Source organism: Salvelinus alpinus, chromosome 22 (assembly GCF_045679555.1).
Source record: "Salvelinus alpinus chromosome 22, SLU_Salpinus.1, whole genome shotgun sequence".
In the NCBI taxonomy this organism is placed as follows: Eukaryota; Metazoa; Chordata; class Actinopteri; order Salmoniformes; family Salmonidae; genus Salvelinus; species Salvelinus alpinus.
Genome location: NC_092107.1, coordinates 14,434,060 through 14,458,210, shown reverse-complemented (window position 1 = coordinate 14,458,210; position 24,151 = coordinate 14,434,060). Strand labels below are relative to the sequence as shown.

The following is a 24,151-nucleotide window of genomic DNA, read 5'->3' as shown; positions in this document are numbered from 1 at the left end:
CCGGGCGGCAAGGAGACTGAACCCTCGCCAGGCAAGGTGGGCCATGTTTTTCACCAGATTCAGATTTACGATATTGTATAGACCAGGTTCCCAGAACGCTAAGGCAGACGCACTGTCCCGTCTGTATGATACAGAGGAGTGGTGCATCGATCCCACCCCCATACTTCCGGCCTCTTGTCTGGTGGCGCCGGTGGTGTGGGAGGTGGACGCGGACATCGAGCGGGCATCTCGGTCAGAGCCTACTCCACCTCAGTGTCCAGCTGGACGGAGGTACGTCCCGCTTGGTGTCCGTGATAGGTTGATTCGGTGGGCGCACATGTTACCCTCCTCTGGTCATCCGGGTATCGATAGGACGGTGCAAAGCCTTAGGGGGAAGTACTGGTGGCCCACTTTAGCTAAAGACGTGAGGGTCTATGTCTCCTCCTGTTCAGTATGCGCTCAGTGCAAGGCTCCTAGACACCTGCCCAGAGGAAAGTTACAACCCCTCCCTGTTCCACAGCGGCCTTGGTCACACCTGTCGGTAGACTTCCTGACCGATCTTCCTCCGTCCCAGGGTAACACCACGATCCTGGTCGTTGTGGATTGGTTTTCTAAGTCCTGTCGTCTCCTCCCTTTGCCCGGTCTCCCTACGGCCCTACAGACTGCGGAGGCCCTGTTTACTCACGTCTTCCGGCACTACGGGGTGCCTGAGGACATCGGGGTACCCAGTTCACGTCCCGGGATTGGAGGGTGTTCATGGAGCGTCTGGGGGTCTCGGTCAGCCTGACCTCTGGTTTTCACCCCGAGAGTAATGGGCAGGTGGAGAGAGTAAACTAGGATGTGGGTAGGTTTCTGCGGTCGTATTGCCAGGACCGGCCATGGGCAGAAATAGCCCAGAACTCACTCCGTCACTCCTCAACTAACCTTTCGCCCTCTCAGTGCGTGTTGGGCTATCAGCCGGTCCTGGTACCGTGGCATCCGAGCCAGACCGAGGCTCCTGTGGTGGAGGACTGGGTGAAGTGCTCGCAGGAAACCTGGGAGGCCGTCCACGGGCACCTGAAACGGGCCGAAGGGCGACAGAAAGCGAGCGCTGACCGCCACCGCAGTGAGGCCCCGGTGTTCGAACCGGGGGACCGGGTCTAGCTCACGACCCGAAACCTGCCCCTCTGCCTGCCCTGCCGGAAACTGGGTCCGAGGTTTGTGGGGCCATTTAAAGTCCCGAGGAGAATAAACAAGGTGTGTTATAGGTTACAGCTCCCCCTTATTACCGTATTAACCCCTCGTTTATTCTCCTCAGGGATTATGACGCTATATTCCTAGTTAAAACAAAAGGTTGCATGACTCTAATCAAAACCCCCATGAGTCTAATCATAGACGTAAAATCCAACAAAAATCATTCTAATTCACTTTGTGTTCTAATTAATCTACTCTAAAGTGAATCTTCTGAAGTCAGCTTAAATATCATGCCCTGCAATTCATTATTCTAATGCAAGTGTCTGTTAAGATGTTGAACTCATTGATCAAGTGTCTGTTATGCTGTTGAATTCATTGACCAAGTGTCTGTTATGCTGTTGAACTCATTGATCAAGTGTCTGTTATGCTGTTGAACTCATTGACCAAGTGTCTGTTATGCTGTTGAACTCATTGATCAAGTGTCTGTTATGCTGTTGAATTCATTGACCAAGTGTCTGTTATGCTGTTGAACTCATTGATCAAGTGTCTGTTATGCTGTTGAGCTCATTGACCAAGTGTCTGTTATGCTGTTGAACTCATTGACCAAGTGTCTGTTATGCTGTTGAACTCATTGATCAAGTGTCTGTTATGCTGTTGAACTCATTGACCAAGTGTCTGTTATGCTGTTGAATTCATTGACCAAGTGTCTGTTATGCTGTTGAACTCATTGATCAAGTGTCTGTTATGCTGTTGAACTCATTGACCAAGTGTCTGTTATGCTGTTGAATTCATTGATCAAGTGTCTGTTATGCTGTTGAGCTCATCGATCAAATCCAATTAAACTCTATTTGTCACATGCGCCGAATGTGACAAATAGTGTAGACCTTACCGTGAAATGCTTACTTACAAGCCCTTAACCAACAGTGCAGTTCAAGAAGAGTTAAGAAAATATTTACCAAATAAACTAAAGTAAAAAATTATAAAAATAACACAATAAAATAATAATAACGAGGCCGTACGCACTACCCTCTGTGGCGCCTTACGGTCAGATCCCGAGCAGTTGCCATAACCAGGCAGTGATGCAACCAGTCAGGACGCTCTCAATGGTGCAACTGTAGAACTTTTTGAGGATCTGGGGACCCATGCCAAATCTTTTCAGTCTCCTGAGGGGGAGCCATGATAGTTTGTTGGTGATGTGGACACCAAGGAACTTGAAACTCTCCACCCGCTCCACTACAGCCCCGTCGATGTTATTAATGGGGGTCTGTTCGGCCCGCTTTTTCCTGTAGTCCACCAAGTGTCTGTTATGCTGTTGGACTCATTGATCAAGTGTCTGTTATGCTGTTGAACTCATTGATCCAATCCACAGAACCATGCAGACATCAGTCGAGCCATTACTTTACTCTGTTGATTCCTATTACCAATTGCATGATTATAAACAATTGCCTGATTCCTATTAACAATTCCATCCGGTCGGTCCCGTCTGGCCGGCCGACTGGTCCTATCTCAAAATTATAGGCATGACGCAAGATAGGATTCCAAACAGATTTAAATAACAGTTATTGGCTATCCAGCAAGCTAGCTAGCTAATTTTACTAGCTAACAGTGAGGAGAAACAATAATACAAACATTTAACTGTTTAAAATAAAATCTCTAAAACTGACATTGGAGATTCTGAAGCGTCTGCGGGTCATCCACTGCCATAGGTTCCTCAGCTCTACCATCTAAGATAATTGATGTCACAATCCAAACAACTCTCAAACACATACAGAGTGGCCTTATCAAACTTCCCTGCAATCTGTGTCAAGGATGTGAAGAGAGAGAAATGGTCAACCTACTGAACAATTGAACGCACACACACAGACACACACACACAGACACACACACACACACACACACACACACACACACACACACACACACACACACACACACACACACACACACACACACACACACACACACACACACACACACACACACACACACACACACACACACACACACACACACACACACACACAGTACTCTTGAACATACAGTACAGTATGCGTGTGGGGAGGGGGGCAACCTTGGGATGTTCAACAGTTAACACGGTCACAGAGGGGGTCAGTTTTGGAGGAAGGGTGGATGGGGGGATGCTACAAAAACAGAAATAAATACAGAGAGAGAGGGAGGGATGATGACCGCTGGGGATCACAACAACGGGGTGTGCGTCAGCGACAGGGAGGCTGCTCCATTGTCCATCCAGAGGCAGAGCGGGCAGTGGCCATTGTCAGAGGACCAGCTGACCTTCATGTTCCCCCTGGGTCAGAGAGGCCCAGCAGCCCATACAGTGGGCCACAGCCCAGACTCTTCTCTCCTGCCATCTCCTCATTCTCTCAGACAACAAAGGGCTTCTTTTGTGTGAGGGAGGGAGTGGGGAGGGAGGGCTGGACAAGCCCCTGGTCCTAATGGAAAACGCTGGGTAGGGAGGCGGCACGCACACGTGGAACACACACTAACAACCATACACAAACTCATACAGTCGCCCCCAGAAATATACACACAGGCACATACAATAAACGGAAAGTGTTTGGTCAAGAGAGGTAAGAGCAGTAGTTTAAAGAGACCTGGACCAGTGGCGGTGTTTAGGCTACTGAATGTAGGGAACACGGTATGTGGTCTCTGTTGTACATGGTGCTGCTGTGCAGCAGTTTTTCTTTTATTATCTCGGCACTCAATTAATGAGCTGAACACTCAGTCGTCTCAACCACTAAATCAACATGACCCTCAGAATTCTAGTCGGAGACAATACTCTCTGTCTAGCAGCTGACCAGGAGCGGATAATACATTGAGTTTGGTTGTGTCATGGTGGATTACAGTAGACCCAGTGGCTCTTAGGATTAAGGGTTAAAAGCTCATTGGTTTAAAGGTTATCTACATATAACGATGTAATACGTGCCATTTCATAGCAGACACTTTATTTATGATCTGGACTGGTCACCTGAAGTTATTTGAAGCAGATGGACACAGTCGTGCTGCTATTGTCACGGCCGTTAAAAGAAGAGAACCAAGGTGCAGCGTGGTAAGCGTACATTTTCCTTTTATTAATAAAATGACGCCGAACAAAACAATAAACACTACAAACACAAACCGTGAAGCTAAAGGCTATGTGCCCTAAACAAAGTCAACTTCCCACAAACACAGGTGGGAAAAGGGCAGCCTAAGTATGGTTCTCAATCAGAGACAACGATAGACAGCTGTCCCTGATTGAGAATCCTACCCGGCCAAAACAAACGTGCTTCTACACCTGCATTGCTTGCTGTTTGGGGTTTTAGGCTGGGTTTCTGTACAGCACTTCGAGATATTAGCTGATGTACGAAGGGCTATATAAAATAAACTTGATTTGATTTGATTTGAACTACAAAACATAGAACATAGACCATAGAACATAGAATATAGAATACCCACCCCAACTCACGCCCTAACCAAACCAAAATAGAGACATAAAAATTATCTCTAAGGTCAGGGCGTGACAGCTATGGCCAATGACGAACACTAAATGTGATTTGAGAAGATTTTAAATTGGGTGTGATGGACAGGCTTTCTATTTTGAGCTGGGTTGAATCAACATCTGTTGGCCTATGTAGGCCCGCTTTACAACTCTCAGAGGCTCCTCTGTCCAAAACTGAGAAGTTGCACTTCTGGTTAACTACGTCAAGCAGCCGCTCCAACAAAATAGCAGCTGTGTTCTTCAGTAATATGCTGCATGTGAGCAATTACCAAGTAAACAATGTGGCAATGTCACCAGGGAAAAGTTGGTGTAACTGTGACACTACCTGGCATGGGTGGGGTAGTTGACATCGACCTTGGGACGTCAGCAATCAGAGACAAGAGACTAAAATGATCCTGTGTTCTGTTCCTTTCTGGGATGTGTCATGATTGCACACAAAGGCCATCAATCCCCTAAAGAGCTTCCATAAGGGAGGAAGTAAATCCATCAAATTGGCCCGGGAAAGTTGTAACATCCAAAGTTTCTGGACCTCTATAAATGTGTCATCGGCTGTAGTAAAGAATGGGGCCATAAAGAAAGGCAATGGGGAAGGCACTAGGATCCAAGAGGCAGTCAAACAGCATGCCAGGAGGGAAATTCCATTTCTCTTCGTGCATGCACGGGACTAATTATAGATGCTGAGATGTCTGTCTGTCTGTCTGTCTGTCTGTCTGTCTGTCTGTCTGTCTGTCTGTCTGTCTGTCTGTCTGTCTGTCTGTCTGTCTGTCTGTCTGTCTGGTACTGTATTGTACTGTATTGTACTGTATTGTACTGTATTGTACTGTAGGAGGTGACAACACAGTATGCTGTTTTAGCACTTTACCATAGACAGAAGGGTGGGAGGTTAGTGGGCACAGAGGCGCCAGGAAAGGTGGAGAGGTGTCATACATAGTGCATGGAGTCAGGGAGGGAGAGATGGTATTGGGTGGGAGATGAAGAGGTATTGGGTGGGAGATGAAGAGGTATTGGGTGGGAGATGAAGAGGTATTGGGAGGGAGATGAAGAGGTATTGGGAGGGAGAGATGGTATTGGGAGGGAGATGAAGAGGTATTGGGTGGGAGATGAAGAGGTATTGGGAGGGAGATGAAGAGGTATTGGGTGGGAGATGAAGAGGTATTGGGTGGGAGATGAAGAGGTATTGGGAGGGAGATGAAGAGGTATTGGGTGGGAGATGAAGAGGTATTGGGGAGGGAGATGAAGAGGTATTGGGGAGGGAGATGAAGAGGTATTGGGAGGGAGATGAAGAGGTATTGGGTGGGAGATGAAGAGTTGTTGGGTGGGAGATGAAGAAGTATTGGGAGGGAGATGAAGAGGTATTGGGTGGGAGATGAAGAGGTATTGGGGAGGGAGATGAAGAGGTATTGGGTGGGAGATGAAGAGGTATTGGGTGGGAGATGAAGAGGTATTGGGAGGGAGATGAAGAGGTATTGGGAGGGAGAGATGGTATTGGGAGGGAGATGAAGAGGTATTGGGTGGGAGATGAAGAGTTATTGGGAGGGAGATGAAGAGGTATTGGGTGGGAGATGAATAGGTATTGGGTGGGAGATGAAGAGGTATTGGGAGGGAGATGAAGAGGTATTGGGTGGGAGATGAAGAGGTATTGGGGAGGGAGATTAAGAGGTATTGGGGAGGGAGATGAAGAGGTATTGGGAGGGAGATGAAGAGGTATTGGGTGGGAGATGAAGAGGTATTGGGAGGGAGATGAAGAGGTATTGGGTGGGAGATGAAGAGGTATTGGGTGGGAGATGAAGAGGTATTGGGGAGGGAGATGAAGAGGTATTGGGGAGGGAGATGAAGAGGTATTGGGGAGGGAGATGAAGAGGTATTGGGAGGGAGATGAAGAGGTATTGGGAGGGAGATGAAGAGGTATTGGGAGGGAGATGAAGAGGTATTTGGAGGGAGATGAAGAGGTATTGGAAGGGAGATGAAGAGGAATTGGGAGGGAGATGAGGAGGTATTGGGAGGGAGATGAAGAGGTATTGGGAGGGAGATGAAGAGGAATTGGGAGGGAGGTGAAGAGGTATTGGGAGGGAGATGAAGAGGTATTGGGAGGGAGATGAAGAGGTATTGGGAGGGAGATGAAGAGGTATTGGGAGGGAGATGAAGAGGTATTGGGAGGGAGATGGGGCTGAAAGTTGGAGTACTGTGGATGAGGAGACGGGGTATTTACAATGAAAGCGTTGCAAGGAAATAGTGGGGGCCTTGGACCCATGGGAGGAGACACATTTATGTGTCATGGAAAACTCATGGAAAACACTCCCAAGAGACAGTCTGGTCCTGAGTCACCTGACAGACAGAGGAGCACATTCACAGCCACACACACCCACAAAATACACACCTGTACATGGGAATAAAATCACATAACCACACACAGCTGCCTCTAAGAAAAAACAAAACGGCTTATCAAATCACAGTGAACACATCACTCTCTCTCTCCCCCCTCTCCTCTCTCTTTCCCTCTCTCTCTGTCTCTTTTTCTTCTGACATCTTCGAACCTGACAGCCCTTTGAAAAGCTTCCTGGCCACTGAGTGAGCTGTGAGGTCTGTCATATTGTGGTGTCCTGGTCTCTCACTGTCGCCGCTAGAGCTCATTCTGAGTATCCCGTTCTCTCACTGTCACCGCTAGAGCTCATTCTGAGTATCCCGGTCTCTCACCGTCACCGCTAGAGCTCATTCTGAGTATCCCGTTCTCTCACTGTCGCCGCTAGAGCTCATTCTGAGTATCCCGTTCTCTCACTGTCGCCGCTAGAGCTCATTCTGAGTATCCCGTTCTCTCACTGTCGCCGCTAGAGCTCATTCTGAGTATCCCGGTCTCTCACCGTCACCGCTAGAGCTCATTCTGAGTATCCCGTTCTCTCACTGTCACCGCTAGAGCTCATTCTGAGTATCCCGTTCTCTCACTGTCACCGCTAGAGCTCATTCTGAGTATCCCGTTCTCTCACTGTCGCCGCTAGAGCTCATTCTGAGTATCCCGTTCTCTCACTGTCGCCGCTAGAGCTCATTCTGATGTATCCCGTTCTCTCACTGTCGCCGCTAGAGCTCATTCTGATGTATCCCGTTCTCTCACTGTCGCCGCTAGAGCTCATTCTGATGTATCCCGGTCTCTCACTGTCGCCGCTAGAGCTCATTCTGAGTATCCCGTTCTCTCACTGTCGCCGCTAGAGCTCATTCTGAGTATCCCGTTCTCTCACTGTCACCGCTAGAGCTCATTCTGAGTATCCCGTTCTCTCACTGTCGCCGCTAGAGCTCATTCTGAGTATCCCGTTCTCTCACTGTCGCCGCTAGAGCTCATTCTGAGTATCCCGTTCTCTCACTGTCACCGCTAGAGCTCATTCTGAGTATCCCGTTCTCTCACTGTCGCCGCTAGAGCTCATTCTGAACAGCATAGAGGAATATGGTAGTTCTTTCTCTGTCCCAACCAAATACTCTCCTATTATTGTGCATTTAGGATTTAGAGAGTCCTAAAAAGTGACCGACAAATCAGAGCCAAGTGTGTCAGCTCCAATGGACAAAACAAAGGAGTGTCAGACAGTCACAAAATACAGATCACCATATCTTGCAATTCAAAGAACATACTTTCATCATAGGCAGGTAAACCCACATAGACCAATGAGACACATACACATACTGTACTTCTGTCTCCATACATCACTGATCTTATAAAAATCTAGAGACCAAAGCCAAGACTACATTGTTGTGTGCAGCTTTCTGGCTGTGCTGTATATTCAAATGTGCCCTGCTGGTATTGGCTGGCTCTCTCTTTACTTCTGCTGGGGGACCCATTTGCACAGAGCTGGGAAGCTCATCAGTCCAAATTCCTCCAGGAGGAAATGGGGATTAAGCCTATTCCCTCTGAGCATTTGGAGGAAGGGGGTTCACACTCCTGAAGTTAGGGGGTTAGGGGGAACAAAGAGAGGAGACGTTGCTGAAAGAGAGGGGTCTGTTTCTATTACAAAAAGGATGGAACTGGGCTGAGGAAGGAACGGAATGCCAGCTTTCAAAGCAAACAGGACTTATTGGCATGTAAGTTCCAGACTGCAGCGGCCTGAACACTCAGAGAGGGAGGGTTTGGGTCGCATCCTGTTGCTACGTTCAGATTCCATGACCAATTCCTATTTCCATTCTTCCATTTGATATGGTCCAAAAAGCCAAACAATACCCTTTCTCCCCCAAGACTCCAGCTTCAGTCCAGCTCCTAAGGTTATGTATAAGGTCACGCTACACGGTCATGTTCAAAATACAGTGCATTAGGAAAGTATTCAGACCCCTTTCCTTTATCGACATCTTGTTACGTTACAGCCTTATTCTAAAATGGTTTAAATAAAGAAATGTCCTCATCAATCTACAAACCATACCCCATAATGACAAAGCGAAAACAGTTTTTTTGAAATTTTTGCAAATGTATTAAAAACATAAGTATTCAAACCCTTTGCTATGAGACTCGAAATTGAACTCAGATGCATCCTGTTTCCATTGATCATCCTTGAGATGTTTCTACAACTTGATTGGAGTCCACCTGTGGTAAATTCAATTGATTGGACATGATTTGGAAAGGCACACACCTGTCTATATAAGGTCCCACAGTTGACAGTGAATGTCAGAGCAAAAACCAAGCCATGAGGTCAAAAGGAGTTTTCCGTAGAGCTCCGAGACAGAATTGTGTTGAAGCACAGATCTGGGGATGGGTACCAAAAATGTATGCAGCATTGAAGGTCCCCAAGGACACAGTGGCCTCCATCATTCTTATTGGACTGAGTTTGGAACCATCAAGACTCTTCCTAGAGCTGGCAGCCAGGCCAAACTGAGCAATCGGGGGAGAAGGGCCTTGGTCAGGGAGTTGACCAAGAACCCAATGGTCACTCTAACAGAGCTCCAGAGTTCCTCTGTGGAGATGGGAGAACCTTCCAGAAGGACAACCATCTCCGCAGCACTCCACCAATCAGGCCATTATGGTAGAGTGGCCAGACGGAAGCAACTCCTCAGTAAAAGGCACGACAGCCCGCTTGGGGTTTGCCAAAAGGCACCTAAAAGACTCTCAAACCATGAGAAACAAGATTCTCTGCTCTTATGAAACCAAGATTGAACTATTTGGTCTGAATGCCAATCGTTAAGTCTGAAGGAAACCTGGCACCATCCCTACGGTGAAACATGGTGGTGTCTGCATCATGCTGTGGAGATGGTTTTTAACATCAGGGACTGGGAGACTAGTGAGGATTGAGGGAAAGATGAACGGAGAAAAGTACAGAGAGATCCTTGATGAAAACCTACTCCAGAGTGTTCAGGACCTCAGACTGGGGTGAAGGTTCATCTTCCAACAGGACAACGACCCTAAGCACACAGCCAAGACAACACAGGAGTGGTTTCGGGACAAGTCTCTGAATGTCCTTGAGTGACCTAGCCAGCGCCCGGACCTGAACCCGATCTAACATCTCTGGAGAGACCCGAAAATAGCTGTGCGGCGACGCTCTCCAACCAACCTGACAGAGCTTGAGAGGATCTGCAGAGAAGAATGGGAGAAAATCCCCAAATACAGGTGTGCCAAGCTTGTAGCGTCATACCTAAGAAAACCCGAGGCTGTAATCACTGCCAAAGGTGCTTTAACAAAGTACTGAGTAAAGGGTCTGAATATTTATGTTAATGCGATATATTTATATATATATATTCATTTTTTTATAAATTTGCAACAAAAATCTAAAAACATGTTTTTGCTTTTTCATTATTGTCACGTTCGTCGTAGTGAGGAGACCAAGGCGCAGCGTGATGTGAATACATTCTTCTTTAATAAAACGAAGAACACTTAAACAAACTAACAAAACGATCGTGACGCTATAATAACAGAGTGCTGATATGCAACTACACATAGACATCTACCCACAAAACCTAAATGGAAAATGGCAACCTAAATAGGATCCCCAATCAGAGACAACGATAAACAGCTGCCTCTGATTGGGAACCAATTCAGGCCACCATAAACCTACATTACCTAGACATACAAAATCCCCATAGATAAACAAAAACCCTAGACAGGACAAAAACACACATACCCACCCTAGTGGAAAACTAAGGTCAGGGCGTGACAATTATGGGGTATTGTGTGTAGATTGATCAGTAAAAAAACAAACAATTTAATCAATTTTAGAATAAGGCTGTAACGTAACAAAATGTGTAAAAAGTCAAGGGGTCTGAAAACTTTCCGAATGCATTGTAAGTAAGAGACAGAAAAAACACAGTTGTGAAAAAACGTTTGTGTTGGAGGGATTCACAAACGATAATTAGGAATTACACGTTTGGAAATCCTCCAACAAAGATCTTCAGAAGGCAAGATCTTCAGAAGGCTTGTCAAAGAAGACAAGGAATTCTAATTCCGTTCAGTCCAATGCCAGTGAATAATCTGTGTTCGCTATTGAATAGGTGCATATGCACACAACATGTTTGCAGGGGAAATCTTGCCCGTTTATATTGGCAGTGAGTGACATTGAAGGAGGGATGTTCTCTGAAAATAGCTCCAACCAGTTGATCCCCTGCTTAAAACCTGGCTGAGATGAATTCATCCAGGTTGACTATCAATATACTCAGGGACGACTGTGGTTGTTTCAGATTAAAGTATTGCTACACTTATTCAAACTTCACTCTCGTTTCCTGCCATGATAGGGATCTCTCCCATGACTAATAAGTGGTGTTCAATCATAGAATTAGGCATTAGAATACTAGAATGGACATGAACCTTGTTATGATGGTCCAAAGGTCAGCCATGTTGGTCAGGGAGTTGGTTTGCCAGTGCTGTGATAAGATATTGTGTAAAACAATGAATGTGAAGAATTGATCTGCACTGTATGTGTGTTAGCTAGCTAGCCTGTCAGTTTTAGAGGAATGATTCCATACATTTTTCAAATGAACTGCCAATATGCCAACATTCTATTCAAAACAACGCAGTCAATCTCTACAGCCATACACTGGCTCAATTCAGTTACGATAGGACTTAGAGAAGTTGTAGATGTAACAAGTAATGATATTGTATCATATAATAGCACTCACAGTTTCCCGAGAAAACAAAATCTGAGACATTTATGGTCTGTTTACGTAAGGGATAATCAACTAGGGGCCATGCACTCTATGCAAAATAATGAACTACATGGAAGGTGTGTTCAACAACTTGCTAGCGGATTTGGAACTAATCTTCCACGGAGTTGCATTATTTTCCAGAGAACGGATAGAGCGCCAAGTTGATTATCCCTTTTATACCACTGCCATAATTTAACACATGTCAACGCTAGAAATGTGTTCATTTGCTGGTAGAAATGTGTTCAACATTCACTGAAGTAGATAGCAGTTTACTAGATAGCTACAGTAGTTGCCTTGGTAACCAAACAAACAGACTTGCTTGTTTAGCTAACCAAACTATCAGTCCTAGCTCACTATTATGAAAATCGAATACAACAATGCCAATAATGTTTTTAAAAGCAGCTGAAACATAGAACATGTACAATAGGTAATGAACTATAGCCATTGAATTCAATCAGAAACAAGTACCCGCAATGCCATACTATAAATATATTGTAGAGGCTATTTATACTGTAAATGTGTAAAAAAATAAAAAATAAAATAAAATAAAATGTATACATTTTATTTATAATTACAGTTGAAGTCGGAAGTTTACATACACCTTAGCCAAATACATTTAAACTCAGTTTTTCACAATTCCTGACATTTAATCCGAGTAAAAATTCCCTGTCTTAGGTCAGTTAGGATCACCACTTTATTTTAAGAATGTGAAATGTCAGAATAATAGTAGGGAGAAGGATTTATTTCAGCTTTTATTTCTTTCATCACATTCCCAGTGGGTCAGAAGTTTACATACACTCAATTAGTATTTGGTAGCATTGCTTTTGAAATTGTTTAACTTGGGTCAAACGTTTCAGGTAGCCTTCCATAAGCTTCCTACAATAAGTTGGGGGAATTTTGGCCCATTCCTCCTGACAGAGCTGGTGTAACTGAGTCAGGTTTGTAGGCCTCCTTGCTCGCACACGCTTTTTCAGTTCTGCCCACACATTTTCTATGGGATTGAGGTCAGGGCTTTGTGATGGCCACTCCAATACCTTGACTGTGTGGTCCTTAAGCCATTTTGCCATAACTTTGAAAGTATGCTTGGGGTCATTGTCCATTTCGAAGACCCATTTGCGACCAAGCTTTAACTTCCTAACTGATGTCTTGAGATGTTGCTTCAATATATCCACATAATTTCCCTCCTCATGATGCCATCTATTTTGTGAAGTGCACCAGTCCCTCCTCCAGCAAAGCATCCCCACAACATGATGCTGCCACCACCGTGCTACATGGTTGGGATGGTGTTTTTCAGCTTGCAAGCCTCCCCCTTTTCCCTCCAAACATAACCATGGTCATTATGGCCAAACAGTTCTATTTTTTGTTTCATCAGACCAGAGGATATTTCTCCAAAAAGTACAATCTTTGTCCCCTTGTGCAGTTGCAAACCGTAGTCTGGCTTTTTTTATGGCAGTTTTTGAGCAGTGGCTTCTTCCTTGCTGAGCGGCCTTTCAGGTTATGTCGATATAGGAAGTGTTTTATTGTGGATATAGATACTTTTGTACCTGTTTCCTCCAGCATCTTCACAAGGTCCTTTGCTGTTGTTCTGGGATTGATTTGCACTTTTCGCACAAAAGTACGTTCATCTCTAGGAGAGAGAACACGTCTCCTTCCTGAGCAGTATGACGGCTGCGTGGTCCCATGGTGTTTATACTTGCATGCTATTGTTTGTACAGATGAACGTGGTACCTTCAGGTGTTTGGAAATTGCTCCCAATGATGAACCAGACTTGTGGAGGTCTACCATTTTTTTTCTGAGGTCTTGGTTGATTTCTTTTGATTTTCCTATGATGTCAAGCAGTGGCACTGAGTTTGAAGGTAGGCCTTGAAATACATCCAGAGGTACACCTACAGTTGACTCAAATGATGTCAATTAGCCTATTATAAGCTTCTAAAGCCATGACATCATTTTCTGGAGTTTCTCAAGCTGTTTAAAGGCACAGTCAATTTAGTGTATGTAAACTTCTGACCCACTGGAATTGTGATACAGTGAATTATAAGTGAAATAATCTGTCTGTAAACAATTGTTGGAAAAATTACTTGTGTCATGCACAAAGTAGATGTCCTAACCGACTTGCCAAAACTATAGTGTGTTAACAATAAATTTGTGGAGTGGATGAAAAACGAATTTGAATGACTCCAACCTAAGTGTATGTAAACTTCTGACTTCAACTGTATATGACAATATTTTAGATTGACTATGATTCTATTACACCAATTCTGATACATCACATGCCTCACTTTTATTTTCCTGCATAAGTAAAAGCAGGAAATGCTTCACCTATGCCTCTACTGCCATTCATTTGCAATCAGATGGCTGCCATTTTTGCCCCATTATGGCATTTTGAGGGATTATGACATAGCCCCTCTAGTAATTTAATAGTCTTCATGGCTTTAATTAAGATCGTAAGGGATCATGAGATGTTTTATTTGTCCACTCTGGATAGATGACATTCCAGTTGATTTGCTGGAAAACGTCATGTTGGTTGAGCGAGAAGGCACCTCCTGAGCGATAATTTAAGGATAATTTCCATTTAAAGTTATTTTTAGTCCAGGACTATAGGCTTAATCTCTGTCCAGGAAACCAGACCAAAAAGTCCTCAATGAGAACATTGTTTCAGCATCTCTGAGTGAGATCTTGGACATTTTCCTGCTTGCAGTACTCTAGGCTAAAGTGCGGTTTTGGCAAAAGGGCGGAGGGCAGGCAATCAAAACCGGCAAAGAAAGACTCAATTAAACACTTGAAATTGTGGTGACGATTATGGTGAACAGCTACAGAAATGTTACTGTGGCCAAAAAAGTATTTTTTATTAAACTGTGGGTTTTTGATCACGTCTCTGCGCACTAATTAGTATATGCTACCAATGACTCAATGAGGCTGCCCGGTATTCAGTCACATGAATTAGTTTTGTTTGACATGCTCAGACAGTTTGTTATTATTACATCAGTAAATCATGTATATGATCAGTAACAGCCTATACTGTACTGTCTGTGTCTTATCTGCTATACAAAGGCTATCCTCATTCACTTTGTGGCAGACAAACACGTGCCATTAATAACATGAAACATTAGGCCTACATAGCCTAATGTAGGTAGATTGAGGGGATATACATATATGTACATAAAACAGAGAAACAAAAAAACATAAACATATTTTTATCATAGGTTTGTCCAGCGGTGTTAAACATGCGATGTTGTCATCCTGTGGTGAAACTAAATAAATCACTTGGCATTATCATCTAATAATGCATTATTATAGAGAGCATAAACTTACCTTTACAGGTGTGTGGAGAGGAGACATGAAAACCTATGCTGCTGTGCTGCTGTCTTGATCGGTGTTCCTCTTCCAACCGCAGCCCGATAAACTCCTTTGACTCAACCTGTACTTTGTCACTCTGCTATGTTGTTGATTTATCACACAGTCCGGACGCTTTGGGGTGGATAACGCGTTTCTCTAAAAGGAAAACTGTTTTATTTCGGTGTCTTCCGCACACAAGAGCTCCAAAAAACGAGAAATTAAACTCTGCTTTCAATTCTTGGTCTTCCCCCTTCTTGGCACAAGCCTCGCTTGCTGCTTGATGCCAAGAACCATCCCCTTTGGCTTGAATCACTGCTTCACCTGATGGATCATCCCCACAAAGTAACGGTTTCACATCACCCGAGCGTTCGCAATTGTATGACAATCCCGGGAAAATGCGGCACATCAATGTAGCTCAAGGTCTCCTCAACATATATCACCCAGTACTAGTGAAAGTGAAGGGGTATAATCAAAGTACACCGAGCCGAGGAAAAGTCCGATTTCCCACCGCATCTGAAAACTCAAGCGCATATATGGTTTTCCTTTCGTTCCTCCTTGAAAAGGCGTCGCGAACGTCTCTAATTGCCAGTACTACATTACAGATACACTAATAGTGTTATAGTAAGTGTCTAATAGTAGGCCTGTGTGCATAGCCGCGGGAATTAGGGGTGCTGAGGGTGCTGATACATCACAATACAAAAATAATTTTGAGATAGTATGTAAAATGTTTGACAGTAGATCACACATGTTTCTTAATTTGTAACATTGTGTGGAGGTTTCAGAGGTGGCATCCCAGAGTGGTGGAGGGGACGGGGGGAGAGTTTTTCTGGGGCCAAGAGATTTTCCTGATCTTGTAGGCTAACCGAACCAGGTAAAACTCTGGGCCCTAGTTGAAGGGTATGACATAGAAAAAATCAGCTGTTAAACGGATTTATAATGTCGTGTTTTAATATAATAGGCTACTTATAATATGTTTATATGTTTAATTTGATCCTCATTATCTTTTGCAGCAGCTACTCTTCCTGGGTCCCATAAAAAAAACACAACACATTACAAGTAACAAAACACTGATACACTGATAGACAGTGGTGTTCTAATGAGGTCATTTTTTAAAATCGGGTCCTGGAAAAACTCCTGGCTATGGAAGCCCATTCCGCTCACGAATACACAAAAGATCGATACTATCTCAAAATTTCAAGATACTATCTAAAAATTCTGAGATACTATCTAAAAATCTGGAGATGCTATCTACATTTTTTTTAGATACTAACTCAACATTTTTAGATACTAAGTTGAAATGTGGAGATATTAGAACATATACAGTATATAGGATATGTTTCTTCATTTGTAGCATTATGTGGGGGCTGGCGAGCTGGCATATTGCCCAATACTTTTAATTAGGTTTAATACAAAATATTGATGCAAAAGCATTGAAAATAGTGACACAGTACTGTTGTTTAGGCTGATTTGCAACTTGTGCACAATTAATCTGTGCTTCAGTATGATCAACTGCCATCTGATCAAAAGTGTTGAGGCAAATGGCAGTTCGCCACACGTTTACCTGCTGTACGGTTCTCTGCAACGTGGATAGATGATTATCGACACATAATGCTACAACAAACGAAGAAACATATCCTGTACGTTCTACTATCTCAAAATTATTTAGGAAATTTCAAGTTTGTATCTCAAATTTTGACTTAGTATCTAAAAATCCAGAGATAGTGTCCAAAATGTTGAGAAAGTATTGACATTTAAAAATGATTGGTGTGGCGGGAATGGGCTTGAATAAGTTCCAGTAGTTAACTACCACTGCTACATAGCAAAAAATAACTTAACTACTGAAAACACTACCAAGATTTGAATTGAGTTCAACTACCACCAAGGTACTGCAAAATGTAGTTAAATTACTAGCTGAACTACATGTAGTTCACTACCCCTCAACACTGGCGACTTCTATCTATCCACGTTGCAGAAATCAGCACAGCAGGGCCACCGGCCTGTGGCAAGCTAGCATTTGCACCAACACTTCTGACATAACCAGAGAAAAACTGCTGATGCACAACCAAATTTTGAAATTGCTCATGGTTTATTATCTACTCTCAATAGTAAGTTGAGACCCCGACTCAGTTCAATTTCTTTTTATAAACTGTACATATATATATTACTGAGTTACAGTTCATATGAGGAAATCAGTCAATTGAAATAAATAAATCAGGCCCTAATCTATAGATTTCACATGACTGGGAATACAGACATGCATCTGTTGGTCACAGATACACAAAAATATAAATGCAACATGTAAACTGTTGGTCCCATGTTTCATGAGCTGAAATAAAAGATCCCAGAAATGTTCCATAAGCACAAAAGGCTGGTTTCTCTCAAATTTGTTGCACAAATTTGTTTACATCCCTTTTAGTGAGGATTTCTGCTTTGCCAAGATAATCCATCCACCTGGCAGGTGTGGCATATCAAGAAGATGATTAAACAGCATGATCATTACACAGGTGCACCTTGTGCTTGGGACAATAAAAGACCACTCTAAAATGTGCAGTGCCACAGATGTCACAAGGGTTGAGGGAGCGAGCAATTGGCATGCTGACTGCAGGAATGTCCACCAGAGCTGTTACCAGATAATTTAATGTTAATTTCTCTACCGTAAGCCGTTTTAGAGAATTTGGCAGTACGTCCAACCCGGCCTCACAACCACAGACCATGTATACGTCATCGTGTGGGCGAGCGGTTTGCTGATGTCAACGTTGTGAACAGACTGCCCCATGGTGGCGGTGGGGTTATGGTATGGGCAGGCATAAGCTACGGACAACGAACACTTTTACATTTTATTGATGGCAATTTGAAGGCACAGAAATACCATGACGATATCCGGAGGCCCGTTGTGAGGCCCATTTGTTATTAAGGTACAGTGTATTTTATTATATTTTTGAGGTTGGGGGCCCCCCCTGCCGGCCCTGGTTGGTAATGACTGTGTGGCCGTAATAACAGGATAATGTTAAATTGCATTAGTGGGTGGAAATGGATACATTTCAATATCATTGATTGCTATGAAGACAGTAAAATACTGTATCATTTGATAAGCAGTATTGAGCAGGGGTATACCCATTTTAAACAAAAGTTATACAAAAGGTTGCTACTTTCTGATGGCAATAACCTGGAAATCGTCATTACAGACACATTTTGTTTTAGTAATGAGTGTTTGTAATGACAATTTGCACCATTTTGGGTTTTGACTGCCAGGTAGTAAGGTTTACTTGGTTAATATAATCAGCTGTCATTTGATAGGTGGAAATATAATATCATACACTCTCCTTGTTATGTCCTTGTCTCCTCAGTCACTTACCAGTTTGTGTGTGAATTAATCATTTTGTTCAGAGTGATGGTCATGACGCAATACTGTGAGGCGACAGTATTTTTTTTAAAGAAAGTAACAAACGCCTTATGCACATCAAATATTTATATAGTATTTTTGTAAACAGGTGCATCACATATTTTCAAATTATCAGAATTTTTCTAAGTGTAATACATAACAGAAAATTAAAAGTCTAGTTGTGAGACAAGGCAAAAACATTTTAAAACAGTGAAATCCAGACATTATATGCTTTACAAAACAAACACTAAATCAAAATTTAAAGCTGAAAAGTGATGCTTAAGATTATTTCAGTCTCTACTTAATATACAGTATGTAAAATAAAAAATCCCGAAATATATATACATTTTCATCTTCCCCTGAAACACAAAAAATCATATAGTTGCAAAATCCTCTTATTATGATGTGAGTCAGTCACGGTTCAGACATAGCAACATAAACTAGGTGAAACGATGTGAGTCAGTCACGGTTCAGACATAGCAACATAAACTAGGTGAAACGATGTGAGTCAGTCACGGTTCAGACATAGCAACATAAACTTGGTGAAACGATGTGAGTCAGTCACGGTTCAGACATAGCAACATAAACTAGGTGAAACGATGTGAGTCAGTCACGGTTCAGACATAGCAACATAAACTAGGTGAAACGATGTGAGTCAGTCACGGTTCAGACATAGCAACATAAACTAGGTGAAACGATGTGAGTCAGTCACGGTTCAGACATAGCAACATAAACATCTGCACAGGTATTTAATTACCAACAACACAGAAGGTTGCCTTGGACACGCCAGGAAACCATTTGGGGGTTCACCTAGTAAACCTGATGTGGATACAATAAAATAGTATAGTGTGGGCTTGGCCTATAAAAACAGTATAATTTATTCCTTTGAATTCATTTGACTACTGTCATTATAGGAACACTTAACATTAAGTTGTTCTTATAGCCTACCCGTACTTACACAGTACTAACAGCAGTCACTGTTTTGTATTGACTTACAGTACTTTGTCATTTTACTGTACTTGTATTTACTCCTATATAATAAAGTAGTGACCAATAAACAGCTGTGTAAAAAAGTAATTCTGATGAAAATTAATTGTTTATCATATGAGCTTTTCATTCTACACGAGAATTTGAACACATCTGAAATTCCCCCATAGACTAAATTACCTCAAATCCCTAAATTGCCATGATTTATTCCAATCAATTGCATGTAGTTTAGCAGCACAACCCACATTTGTATTGTATTACAAATATTCATTCCCACACCTGGGGTCTGCTCTAGCAGTGCTGGTGAAGGATCTTGCTCAAGGGTACAGAAACCATGCATTCTGAGACATAAGTTGCTTTGGTATCCAGAGCCAAGCCACTGTTGTTGTGTATGCACATGCACAGAACTCCACGCTCATTGGACTTCTTTACGGATCTCCAATGAAACACTATCATACTAAAGACCCACATTTTTGAGGTCCATATTTGCACTTTAATAGGCTGTTGTCAAACAAAAGTGCACACTCTGTCGTAGTAAACACTGTATGAGCTTAGACGCTCAAGCCCGACATGCACATTCAGTCACGCACAACTGAACACAAACACATGGAATGCCCAGAGACCGACTAAGCGCATAACGAGAGTGTGGGGAGAAAGGGTAGAAGAGGGGAACATTCAAAAGGCACATCTGACCCTGACAAAAACAAACACCATCCCTGCTTTCAAAAGGAGCAGACAGACCAGGTGTTTTCCAGTCTCTGCATGGGCACAAGGTTTATTTTGGGAAGATAAACAGAAATGTCATGTTTGCGCCGTTCATGTGAGTCTTTTGTGCCACAGTGAGAAATTCTTGAGTCCCATTTTCTCTGCTAACAATCCGTTCAAACCAGGAGCCAGCAAACACAGTGGAGTGGATACCCATACTGGGGGTCACGGAATGTCAAAGGGTCACCGTGCTTTGTCAATAAATGAAGCACAGCACTGACTACTTTAGTTCCACACGATGACCATATTCTATGCTCCTTGATCTGTTACGTCATCAAATCCCGTCTTTGATTTACTATTGCAATATCAAGAATCATATACTTTTTCATTGATAATAATCACACACTTCAGCCATGTGGAACCGTTTCCCATATCATTACTGTTGAAGGCCCAGCAGGTCACATTGACGCATCCAACCCGGTCTGACTCTGACGACCAGACGGAATTTGCAGCAGACAGCTAAAAACTCTAAGTGATTCTACAGAACATTCTGGAGTTCAGATACAGCTGACCATAATACCATCCCATGATGCTCCACTCCAGTGCATCTTGGGCAGAAACAGAAAGATAGCAGGAAGCTGAGCCAGAGGGGGTCTGCAGATGTCTTGATGGGCGACTGGCGTTTTAGCCATGCAGAGGCTTTCAAACCCAACAGTCAAACTTTCCAGAGAATCCTGTGTCCCATTCTAGGCCCAGGGAGGGAAGCCAAACAGAAGTCGTAAGATGGTTTTTCATTGTTTCAACGACTGGCCTGCTCGCGCTGAAGCTGCTGAATCGTTTATCAAGGAGGAAAGAGGGTAGGAGAATTGTACAGGACAGGAGTTGAAGGAGAGGAAAGGCTAGATATTTCACCATGCAACAATAGCACTCGAACAGGTCCATATGGTCTTAGATATAGCTTTTTAATATGCACCTCAAAGTACAGAGCGAGATCTAAAGGAACAGCAGGAATGGTGATTAAAGAGAGGAATCTCTGGCCCCTGGAGTTAGAATATCATTCATTCCACTTGGTTGAAATATCACAGGACTAGCCAGCCAAACTTGCTAAACCTAAACCACCAGCCGCAGAGTGCAGGGCTAAAAACACACGCTCCATCTCCACCACAGATGAAAGTGGTTGACTGGAGCAAGCCCGTAGATTAGGCCGGATCCCAGCCAAAGCCACACACATCCCGATGACCTACATATACGCTGAGGTGATTTCTGGCCCCTGCCTGGCCCTATGAGCCTCGTTACCGCTAGTAGCTAGCACTGTCCGGCTCGGAGGAGAGGAGACCACAAATGGACGAGGAGCGCAGGCTCATGTTACTCTTAATTACCCTTGTCTGGCCATTGGCATTGACCCGTAGCTGTTTAACTGCCCAGAGCTCCATCCCCACTATGATGAGTGACAGCCCTCAAGTGACTACTGTACAGAGTGATTTACACAGACACACCTGCTTCCCAGTACAGGTCACCTCTCACCCTGGGAAGCCAGGGATTGGCCCTTTGACTAATTACCCTGTCAGACACCTGCCGTGGGCAACCAGTCGTCACACCAGACTTGTAGCAACAGCCGAGCTGTGACAGACTGGCTGGACTAATAAGGTGAGTGAGCTGCTGGAAGGGTTTTTGGATTTTAAAATGGCAGCTGAACATCCATGAGGAGGGAGCAGGATTGCGTAGGTCACCTGGATGAGTCAGAGCACGTGCTAGGGAACACACACAGCTGCCAGTCACTAGTTCTAGGCCTGTTTCAGTTGAGAATATTACAGGCCTGACAGAGGCTGTAGTTAAGCAGATATTTTTTAGAAGTATGGAGGAACAGTGTCAGTAGAAGCGGCTATGTAATTTGGTACTCTGCTGTTTGCCATTTCAAGAACAAGTGACGCAACAATCCAGCTGTAGTTCTTCTTGTTACTTAACATCACTGGTGTCCAAATTCCCTTCCCTATGAACAACTTCTTCCTCAAGATGGAAGTTGAAAGGCTGATAGCATTCATTGCATCAGAAGATACTGAAAAAAACTATCTAGGAGAACGTTCCTTCAAAAACTAGCTTTCCAAGCACGTAAAATAATTAGTGTCGTGTTTTACATTAGAATCTCGAGAGCCGATAAGAACAAGCAGTAATGATCTCATTCAGAGAGAACTCTGGGTCTTGGAAGCATTTTTACCATTACCATCCCCTTTCCCTACACAGAAAAAAATAAACATTCTTAAATGGTTCTTCCTCAGCTCTTAAGGTTCCTTGGAGAACCTGATAAAGAAAACTCATTTCAAAAACATTTATTTATTTCATTAGTTGACTGTTAGTGCAGTCCCAAAATGTTTTGCATGTCAGCATTCAAGTTTTCAAAGTATTGGACTTTCAAGAAGCAAAGTGTCAACGGCCACATCATCATGATGATTCAAAATGCAGTTGTGTAAAAGAAGCTCATTGTTGGTGTTAATAACCAGAGTTGAACCAAAACCTTGCCCATCATTATCATATTTCCCAGCATGTGCTATTGCAGGTTGATTTTTAGAATTATTTGTTTCAATATATACGTTTTTTACATTGATGGACTAATTAATCTTATACATTTTTCTAAACTATTCCAATCTGTTACTTGAACTTATTGCACCCGTTACAGAAATGGTTGTTCCAGTTTAGATGTTTAAGGCAGTCTCATATCTTAGTCTTCCCGACCCTGACAGTCATTCTGAATGCAGGTTGCTGTGGAATAAAAGTTCAAAATGCTGGATATCCCCACTTTGGCTGAATAGGAATTACACATCACTTTGCGAGCCAACATAAGGTGTCTTGCAGGCCTGATGTGGCCTGTAAACTATGAGTTTCAGTCCACTGTGTCAGGCTAAAACCAGGCACTCAAAAAAAGGCCTTTTGAAGTATATATTGTATTGTCTTAATAATTACATTTTAATGACACCCTCATTCACTTAGGATCTCACTTGGTGAAAGCCACAGAACTGAAAATGAATGAATACAACAAACATGTCTCTGTCACTAGCAAACACAGTCATAGTTGGTACTGTTAACTCGAAAATTCACTTGAAATGCACCCTAGGATGTATGCAAATAAGGTTTAAAACCACCTATTCAATTCTGGTCCTGAAGAGCCTAAACATTTCTCGTTCTGGATTTTTGTAGGGTTCTTGTAATGACGTACGCTGAGAGTCGGGAAGCAAGTTCAGGGAGTGAATACGTTTAATAAATAAACGAACATGAACCAGACAAGAAACACGAACAGCGCACCGACATGAAACAGATACAGAAACAATAACGCCTGGGGAAGGAACCAAAGGGAGTGACATAAATAGGGAAGGTAATCAAGGAGCTGATGGAGTCCAGGGGAGTCTGATGACGCGCTTGTGCGTGTAACGATGGTGACGGGTGTGCGCCATCATGAGCAACCTAGTGACCTAGAGCGCAGGAGAGGGAGTGTACATAACAGTTCTTCAAAGAACCATGTATGGTTCTTCAGAGACCCTAAAATGGTTCCCTATGGCATCGCTCTCAAGAATAACATTTGGTCCCAACTTGCACCATTATTTCTAAGAGTGTAATGCACACATACTGGCTCATACTGTAGTGATAACACTATATTTTGACACTGAGCAGGGTAACCAACACAGGGCCCATCGACCCCAGGCCTGAAAAGGCAGTGACCAGACCAACAACAGGAAATGGTCGTAGCCTTTGGCCTAGAAAACAGTCCCCCAACTTCCTGCCCCGTGCATCTTGCGACTAGAAGACGACGCTTACCGTCCAGCAGTGTGTTGCCAAGGAACCCCAAGGTAAGCAAAATCCCCCCTTTGCCCTCCCTTTCACCTGTTGCTATGACAACAGGGGTATAGGAAGTGCTTTGCCAATTGTGTTCTATTGCCACAGCTGGTGGCAGTTACATTGTTTGCCTCCCCTATCCTTAAACCCCCCTCTCTCCACAACCT

At 43.4% G+C, this 24,151-nt stretch overlaps 1 protein-coding gene across 2 annotated transcripts in view; it reads right to left on the bottom strand.

Moving 5' to 3' along the window:
* Positions 1-15,616, bottom strand: part of LOC139549071 (pleckstrin homology domain-containing family G member 3-like) — a 59,267-nt gene extending 43,651 nt beyond the window's left edge. For both annotated transcript variants that reach the window (XR_011669826.1, XM_071359180.1), the window contains exon 1: positions 15,062-15,616. The gene's annotated coding sequence lies outside the window, so the exon portion shown is untranslated. The remainder of the gene's footprint in view (positions 1-15,061) is intronic.
* Positions 15,617-24,151: the final 8,535 nt, after the last annotated feature.